General features: G+C 40.2%; 2 non-coding genes across 2 annotated transcripts; both read left to right on the forward strand.

Moving 5' to 3' along the window:
* Positions 1–246: 246 nt before the first annotated feature.
* On the forward strand, positions 247–328 carry TRNAS-CGA (transfer RNA serine (anticodon CGA)). Its single transcript has one exon. It is a non-coding gene; the product is annotated as a tRNA-Ser (tRNA).
* Positions 329–5,179: 4,851 nt separating this feature from the next.
* On the forward strand, positions 5,180–5,261 carry TRNAS-CGA (transfer RNA serine (anticodon CGA)). The gene has a single exon. It is a non-coding gene; the product is annotated as a tRNA-Ser (tRNA).
* Positions 5,262–8,354: the final 3,093 nt, after the last annotated feature.

Below are 8,354 nucleotides of genomic sequence, written 5' to 3' on the forward strand. Positions count from 1 at the left end.
CTTCCTGTACCCTTTTCTCTGTACTCCTTCCCCTATCACTTACACCTCCCCCTCCCTTCATTTCCATAGAAGTGGACCCTTGCTGCACCTTCTTGTGTGGTTCTCCAGAGTACACAGCTCATAACTTTCTAAAGCAGATGATATGCTCATTATTCCCTGCTCCTTCCCTTTATTAAGTAACTTCTTCTACCCTTTCTATAGACCCCACCACAGCTTATTTATGAGTGAGAGCACAACTTGACAGATGTAGTTGTGGCCGAGTAGTTAAAGTGATGGATTCGAAATCCATTGGGGTTTCCCAACACAGGTTCGAATCCTGCCAACTACGCTTTCCTTTTTAATGGTATCATTAAATGTTGACGTGGAAACTAATTATGTTGTTTGAAAACATCTACATTTCCGCATAATTGTGTCTTTGCTACTCTGGTGCAAAGTGTGCTGCACCTGTTGTTTGAAGCATGCATTCCTGCTTCCGATGTTGTACTTTGATGCCAGTGCAGCTTAAAAACATCTTTTCACTTCACAAAACCAAACTGATTGGCTTTGAAAATTCAAGATTCTGGTGGTTGGTGGTACAATGCATTCGGATCTAAACACCCGAAGAAACATCTTTAGCTTCGAAGGAGGAGCATAGTGTGCATGAGGATAATTATAATTAATGCTCCCTGTTTTCCTTTTTTACAGATTTTTACAGATGCATACATACTAAAAACCATTTATTTTCTTGCCTATTTGTTTTTAAATATGGATAAAAACAGAAATTGGGTGCTTTTTGAGTGATTCTAAATACACTTTGCCATGACTGCCAGGCCAATAATTGTGTGGACTGATAGGTAAAGGGGTTAAAAAAGAAAGATATTTTGTAAAGAGGATTAAACAGCAGTAGATAGGCACAACGTTGATACTGAAATGCGCATACTCTCATATAAGTGCTTTGAATTATCTTCTGCGTTTGTTCATACCACTAAAACCTGGCAGACATTCAAGCATGGCTGCATATTTATTGGTTAAATAAATATGGAAATATACCAGTTTCAGCTTTATTTTTCTCACAAAACCAATAATAAATATGGATGAATAGAGATAAATTTGACAAAAAATTAAATATGGATAAATACAGACGGAAGTGTCAAAAATATAAACACCATAAAACCGAGAGGCCTAATTATAATAGGACCAACTGGGTTTACAGACAATGAGTCTATTATCTAACAGTACCTCTTCTATGAGGCTGCGTGAAACAAAAGGTACTGCTGAGATTCAAACTCAGGATCTCCTGTTTACAAGGGAGGCGCTTTAACCAACTAAGCCACAGCACCTATTCTGCTTCTGGAGACACCACTGTACCTTCTGTCCTTGTGTCACTGTAAGTCCCTGCATATTTTTCTGTCTTGAAAGATTTGATATTTTCCAGCTGCTACCGAAAAGAAAATGGAGAAAAAAAATCTGATATTAGAATATCATTATACGTACATATCTGTATTTATTTTCTAATGTTTTACACTGATGGACGAGGGGCTCAATGCATTCGTTAAAGTAAACCAGAGTACAGTGATTTAAAGGTCACCAATATACACAAGATAATTTCCTGATGCCTACATTACCCATGTGCCCTTTCCTTCACCTCTCGTGACCTCTGGACATCCCACCAAGAAGCAGAGGAACCGCAACTCATGGAGATAAAGTTTCACCTCAGTGATGAGTCCATGTTCAAACAGCGCTTCACAAAGTGCACTTTGAGAGACCCAAGAAAACATGGGAGAGGCGGGTATCACAGCAAGGGGGGCTGATAGGCCGCAGTGCCCTTTACACAGCTCTAGCAATACCCACCCTGGTCCTTTTCCAAACATCAGCCACCAGAGCTCAGTAAATTACCAGAATAAACAATAACCCTATAAGGTATTTTTAAAGCCTTGTTATTCAATGCATGTCCTTTCTACTTTATGGAAAAATTGTTGCCCGTAAAGAAGCCTTGGTGTTATTAGCATCATGCTCAAACCAACTGACCTAACCAGCCAACACAGAATGTGACACTAAAGGAGTTCTAATGAAACTGAAGAGGCTGTGACTGTACAAAGAGACATTGAATAGACAGACAGACAGGCCATTGCTGACCCAACATAGTTTCAGGCCAAGACATTGAAGCGCTCCAATAATCCTGCACCAACTTGCACATACCGGGGAGCATCACCAAAGAACACAGATATTATTTAATGAGCTGCACTGAACGTGCTTCAATAACAAGAGCTGCACGACCATCACTCCCCAGAAAAGATGGATTGAAGGCAAGAATCATCCACAGACCATCCCATCTGCCACACTCATCCAGAACGGTACTGGTCTCGGCAGCACTCGCATGCTCAATGCCATAGAGGTTCTTCTCACACCCGAGCTTAATCCATACCACACACTGTCACTCACTGGGCTCTCAATCCTTAACCCTTCACTTCCTGTACCCTTTTTTCTGTACTCCTTCCCCTATCACTTACACCTCCCTCTCCCTTCATTTCCATAGAAGTGGACCCTTGCTGCACCTTTTTGTGTGGTTCTCCAGAGTACACAGCTCATAACTTTCTAAAGCAGATGATATGCTCATTATTCTCTGTGCCTTCCCTTCATTAAGTAACTTCTTTTACCCATTCTATAGACCCCACTACAGCTTATTTATGAGTGAGAGCACAACTTGACAGATGTAGTTGTGGCCGAGTGGTTAAGGTGATGTACTCGAAATTCATTGGGGCATCCCAGTGCAGGGTCGAAACCTGCCAACTACGCTTTCCTTTTTAATCGTATCATTACATTTTGACGTGGAAACTAATTATGTGGTTCGCAAACATCTGCATATCCGCATAATTGTGTCTTTGCTGCTCTGGTGCTAAGTGTGCTGCACCTGTTGTTTGAAGCATGCATTCCTGCTTCTGATGTTGTACTTTGATGCCAGTGCAGCTTAAAAACATCTTTTCACTTCACAAAACCAAACTGATTGGCTTTGAAACTTCAAGATTCTGGTGGTTGGTGGTACAATACATTGGCATCTAAACACCCAAAAAAACATCTTTAGCTTCGAAGGAGGAGCATTGTATGTATGAGGATAATTATAATTAATGCTCCTTGTTTCCCGTTGTTTCAGATTTCTACAGATGCATACATACTAAAAACCATTTATTTTCTTGCCTATTTGTTTTTAAATATGAATAAAAACCGAAATTGGGTGCTTTTTGAGTGATTCTAAATACACTTTGCCATGACTGCCAGGCCAATAACTGTGTGGACTGATAGGTAAAGGGGTTAAAAAAGAAAGATATTTTGTAAAGAGTATTAAACAGCAGTAGATATGCAACAAGCTGATACTTAAATGTGCATATTCTCATATAAGTGCATTTATTTATCTTCTACATTTGTTCATATCAGTAAAACCTGGCAGACATTAAAGAATGGCTGCATATTTATTGGTTAAATAAATATGGAAATATACCAGTTTCAGCTTTATTTTTTTCACAAAACCTATAATAAATATGGATAAATACAGATACAGCTGAGAAAAAAATTAAATATGGATAAATACAGACGGAAGTGTCAAAAATATAAACACCATAAAACCGAGAGGCCTAATTATAATAGGACCAACTGGGTTTACAGACAATGAGTCTATTATCTAACAGTACCTCTTCTATGAGGCTGCGTGAAACAAAAGGTACTGCTGAGATTCAAACTCAGGATCTCCTGTTTACAAGGGAGGCACTTTAACCAACTAAGCCACAGCACCTATTCTGCTTCTCGAGACACCACTGTACCTTCTGTCCTTGTGTCACTGTAAGTCCCTGCATATTTTTCAGTCTTGAAAGATTTGATATTTTCCAGCTGCTACCGAAAAGAAAATGGAGAAGAAAAATCTGATATTAGAATGGAAATATTACAAAGAGGGTCATGAAAAATGTATATCTTTATATGTACCTATCTGTATTTCTTTTCCAATGTTTTCCACTGATGGACGAGGGGCTCAATGCATTCGTTAAACTAAACCAGAGTACAATGATGTAAAGGTCACCAATATACACAAGATCATTTCCTGATGCCTACATTACCCATGTGCTCTTTCCTTCACATCTTGTGACCTCTGGACATCCCACCAAGAAGCAGAGGAACCGCAACTCACGGAGATAAAATTTCACCTCAGTGATGCGTCCATGTTCAAACAGCGCTTCACAAAGTGCACTTTGCGAGACCCAAAAAAACATGGGAGAGGCGAGTATCACAGCAAGGGGGGGGCTGAAAGGCCGCAGTGCCCTTTACACGGCTCTAGCAATACCCACCCTGGTCCTTTTCCATACATCAGCCACCAGAGCACAGTAAATTGCCAGAATAAACAACAACCCTTTAAGGTGTTTTTAAAGCCTTGTTCTTCAATGCATGTCCTTTCTACTTTATGGAAAGATTGTTGCCCGTAAAGAAGCCTTGGTGTTATTAGAATCATGCTCTAACCAAGTGACCTAACCGGCCAAAACAGAATGTGACACTAAAGGAGTTCTAATGAAACTGAAGAGGCTGTGACTGTACACAGAGACATTGAATAGACAGACAGACAGACAGGCCATTGCTGACCCATCATAGTTTCAGGCCAAGACATTGAAGCGCTCCAATAATCCTGCAATAACTCGCACATACCGGGGAGCATCACCAAAGAACACAGATATTATTTAATGAGCTGCACTGAACGTGCTTCGAAAACAAGAGCTGCGCGACCATCACTCCCCAGAAAAGATGGATTGAAGGCAAGAATCATCCACAGACCATCCCATCTGCCAAACTGATCCAAAACGGTACTTGTCTTGACAGCACACGCATGCTCAATGCTATAGAGGTTCTTCTCACACCCAAGCTTAACCCATACCACACACTATCACTCACTGGGCTCTCACTCCTTAACTCTTCACTTCCTGTACCCTTTTCTCTGTACTCCTTCCCCTATCACTTACACCTCCCCCTCCCTTCATTTGCATAGAAGTGGACCCTTGCTGCACCTTCTTGTGTGGTTCTCCAGAGTACACAGCTCATAACTTTCTAAAGCAGATGATATGCTCATTATTCCCTGCTCCTTCCCTTTATTAAGTAACTTCTTCTACCCTTTCTATAGACCCCACCACAGCTTATTTATGAGTGAGAGCACAACTTGACAGATGTAGTTGTGGCCGAGTAGTTAAAGTGATGGACTCGAAATCCATTGGGGTTTCCCAACACAGGTTCGAATCCTGCCAACTACGCTTTCCTTTTTAATGATATCATTAAATGTTGACGTGGAAACTAATTATGTTGTTTGAAAACATCTACATTTCCGCATAATTGTGTCTTTGCTACTCTGGTGCAAAGTGTGCTGCACCTGTTGTTTGAAGTATGCATTCCTGCTTCCGATGTTGTACTTTGATGCCAGTGCAGCTTAAAAACATCTTTTCACTTCACAAAACCAAACTGATTGGCTTTGAAAATTCAAGATTCTGGTGGTTGGTGGTACAATGCATTCGGATCTAAACACCCGAAGAAACATCTTTAGCTTCGAAGGAGGAGCATAGTGTGCATGAGGATAATTATAATTAATGCTCCCTGTTTTCCTTTTTTACAGATTTTTACAGATGCATACTTACTAAAAACCATTTATTTTCTTGCCTATTTGTTTTTAAATATGGATAAAAACAGAAATTGGGTGCTTTTTGAGTGATTCTAAATACACTTTGCCATGGCTGCCAGGCCAATAATTGTGTGGACTGATAGGTAAAGGGGTTAAAAAAGAAAGATATTTTGTAAAGAGGATTAAACAGCAGTAGATAGGCACAACGTTGATACTGAAATGGGCATACTCTCATATAAGTGCTTTGAATTATCTTCTGCGTTTGTTCATACCACTAAAACCTGGCAGACATTCAAGCATGGCTGCATATTTATTGGTTAAATAAATATGGAAATATACCAGTTTCAGCTTTATTTTTCTCACAAAACCAATAATAAATATGGATGAATAGAGATAAATTTGACAAAAAATTAAATATGGATAAAAACAGACGGAAGTGTCAAAAAAATAAACACCATAAAACCGGGAGCCCTAATTATAATAGGACCAACTGGGTATACAGACAATGAGTCTATTATCTAACAGTACCTCTTCTATGAGGTTGTGTAAAACAAAAGGCACTGGTAAAATTTTAACTCAGGATCTCCTGTTTACTAGGCAGGCGCTTTAACCAACTAAGCCACAGAACCCATTCTGTTTCAGGAGTCACCACTGTACCTTCTGTCCTGGTGTCACTGTAAGTCCCTGCATATTTTTCTCTCTTGAAAGATTTGATATTTTCCAGCTGTTACCGAAAAGAAAACGGAGAAGAAAAATCTGATATTAGAATGGAAATATTACAAAGAGGGTCATGAAAAATTAATATCTTTATATGTACCTATCTGTATTTATTTTGTAATGTTTTCCACAGATGGACGAGGGGCTCAATGCATTCGTTAAACTAAACCAGAGTATAATGATTTAAAGGTCACCAATATACACAAGATCATTTCCTGATGCCTACATTACCCATGTGCTCCTTCCTTCACATCTCGTGACCTCTGGACATCCCACCAAGAAGCAGAGGAACCGCAACTCACGGAGATAAAGTTTCACCTCAGTGATGCGTCCATGTTCAAACAGCGCTTCACAAAGTGCACTTTGAGAGACCCAAGAAAACATGGGAGAGGCGGGTATCACAGCAAGGGGGGCTGATAGGCCGCAGTGCCCTTTACACGGCTCTAGCAATACCCACCTTGGTCCTTTTCCATACATCAGCCACCAGAGCACAGTAAATTACGAGAATAAACAACAACCCTATAAGGTGTTTTTAAAGCCTTGTTCTGCAAATGCATGTCCTTTCTACTTTATGGAAAAATTGTTGCCCGTAAAGAAGCCTTGGTGTTATTAGCAGCATGCTCTAACCAACTGACCTAACCAGCCAACACAGAATGTGACACTAAAGGAGTTTTAATGAAACTGAAGAGGCTGTGACTGTACACAGAGACATTGAATAGACAGACAGACAGGCCATTGCTGACCCATCATAGTTTCAGGCCAAGACATTGAAGCGCTCCAATAATCCTGCACCAACTCGCACATACCGGGGAGCATCACCAAAGAACACAGATATTATTTAATGAGCTGCACTAAACATGCTTCAATAACAAGAGCTGCACGACCATCACTCCCCAGACAAGATGGATTGAAGGCAAGAATCATCCACAGACCATCCCATCTGCCACACTTATCCAGAACGGTACTGGTCTCGGCAGCACTCGCATGCACAATGCTATAGAGGTTCTTCTCACACCCGAGCTTAACCCATACCACACACTGTCACTCACTGGGCTCTCAATCCTTAACCCTTCACTTCCTGTACCCTTTTCTCTGTACTCCTTCCCCTATCACTTACACCTCCCCCTCCCTTCATTTCCATAGAACTGGACCCTTGCTGCACCTTCTTGTGTGGTTCTCCAGAGTATAAAGCTCCTAACTTTCTAAAGCAGATGATGTTCTCATTATTCTCTGCGCCTTCCCTTCATTAGGTAACTTCATTTACCCATACTATAGACCACACTAAAGCTTATTTATGAGTGAGAGCACAACATGGCAGATGTAGTGGTGGCCGAGTGGTTAAGGCAATGGACTCAAAATCCATTGGGGTTTCACCACGCAGGTTCAAATCCTGCCAACTACGCTGTCCTTTTTAATCGTATCATTAAATTTTGACGTGGAAACTAATTATGTTGTTCGAAAACATCTGCATTTCCGCATAATTGTGTCTTTGCTACTCTGGTGCTAAGTGTGCCGCACCTGTTGTTTGAAGCTTGCATTCCTGCTTCCGATGTTGTACTTTGATGCCAGTGCAGCTTAAAAACATCTTTTCACTTCACAAAACCAAACTGATTGGCTTTGAAAATTCAAGATTCTGGTGGTTAGTGATACAATACATTGGGATCTAAACACCCGAAAAAACATCTTTAGCTTCGAAGGAGGAGCATTGAGTGCATGAGGATAATTATAATTAATGCTCCTTGTTTTCCGTTTTTACAGATTTTTACCGATACATACATACTAAAAACCATTTATTTTCTTGCCTATTTGTTTTTCAATATGGATACAAACGGAAATTGGGTGCTTTTTGAGTGATTCTAAATACACTTTGCCATGACTGCCAGGCCAATAACTGTGTGGACTGATAGGTAAAGGGGTTAAAAAAGAAAGACATTTTGTCAAGAGGATTAAACAGCAGTAGATATGCACAAAGCTGATACTTAAATGCTCATATTCTCATATAAGTGCATTTATT

Source organism: Triturus cristatus, chromosome 4_2 (genome assembly GCF_964204655.1).
Source record: "Triturus cristatus chromosome 4_2, aTriCri1.1, whole genome shotgun sequence".
NCBI classification, from domain to species: Eukaryota; Metazoa; Chordata; class Amphibia; order Caudata; family Salamandridae; genus Triturus; species Triturus cristatus.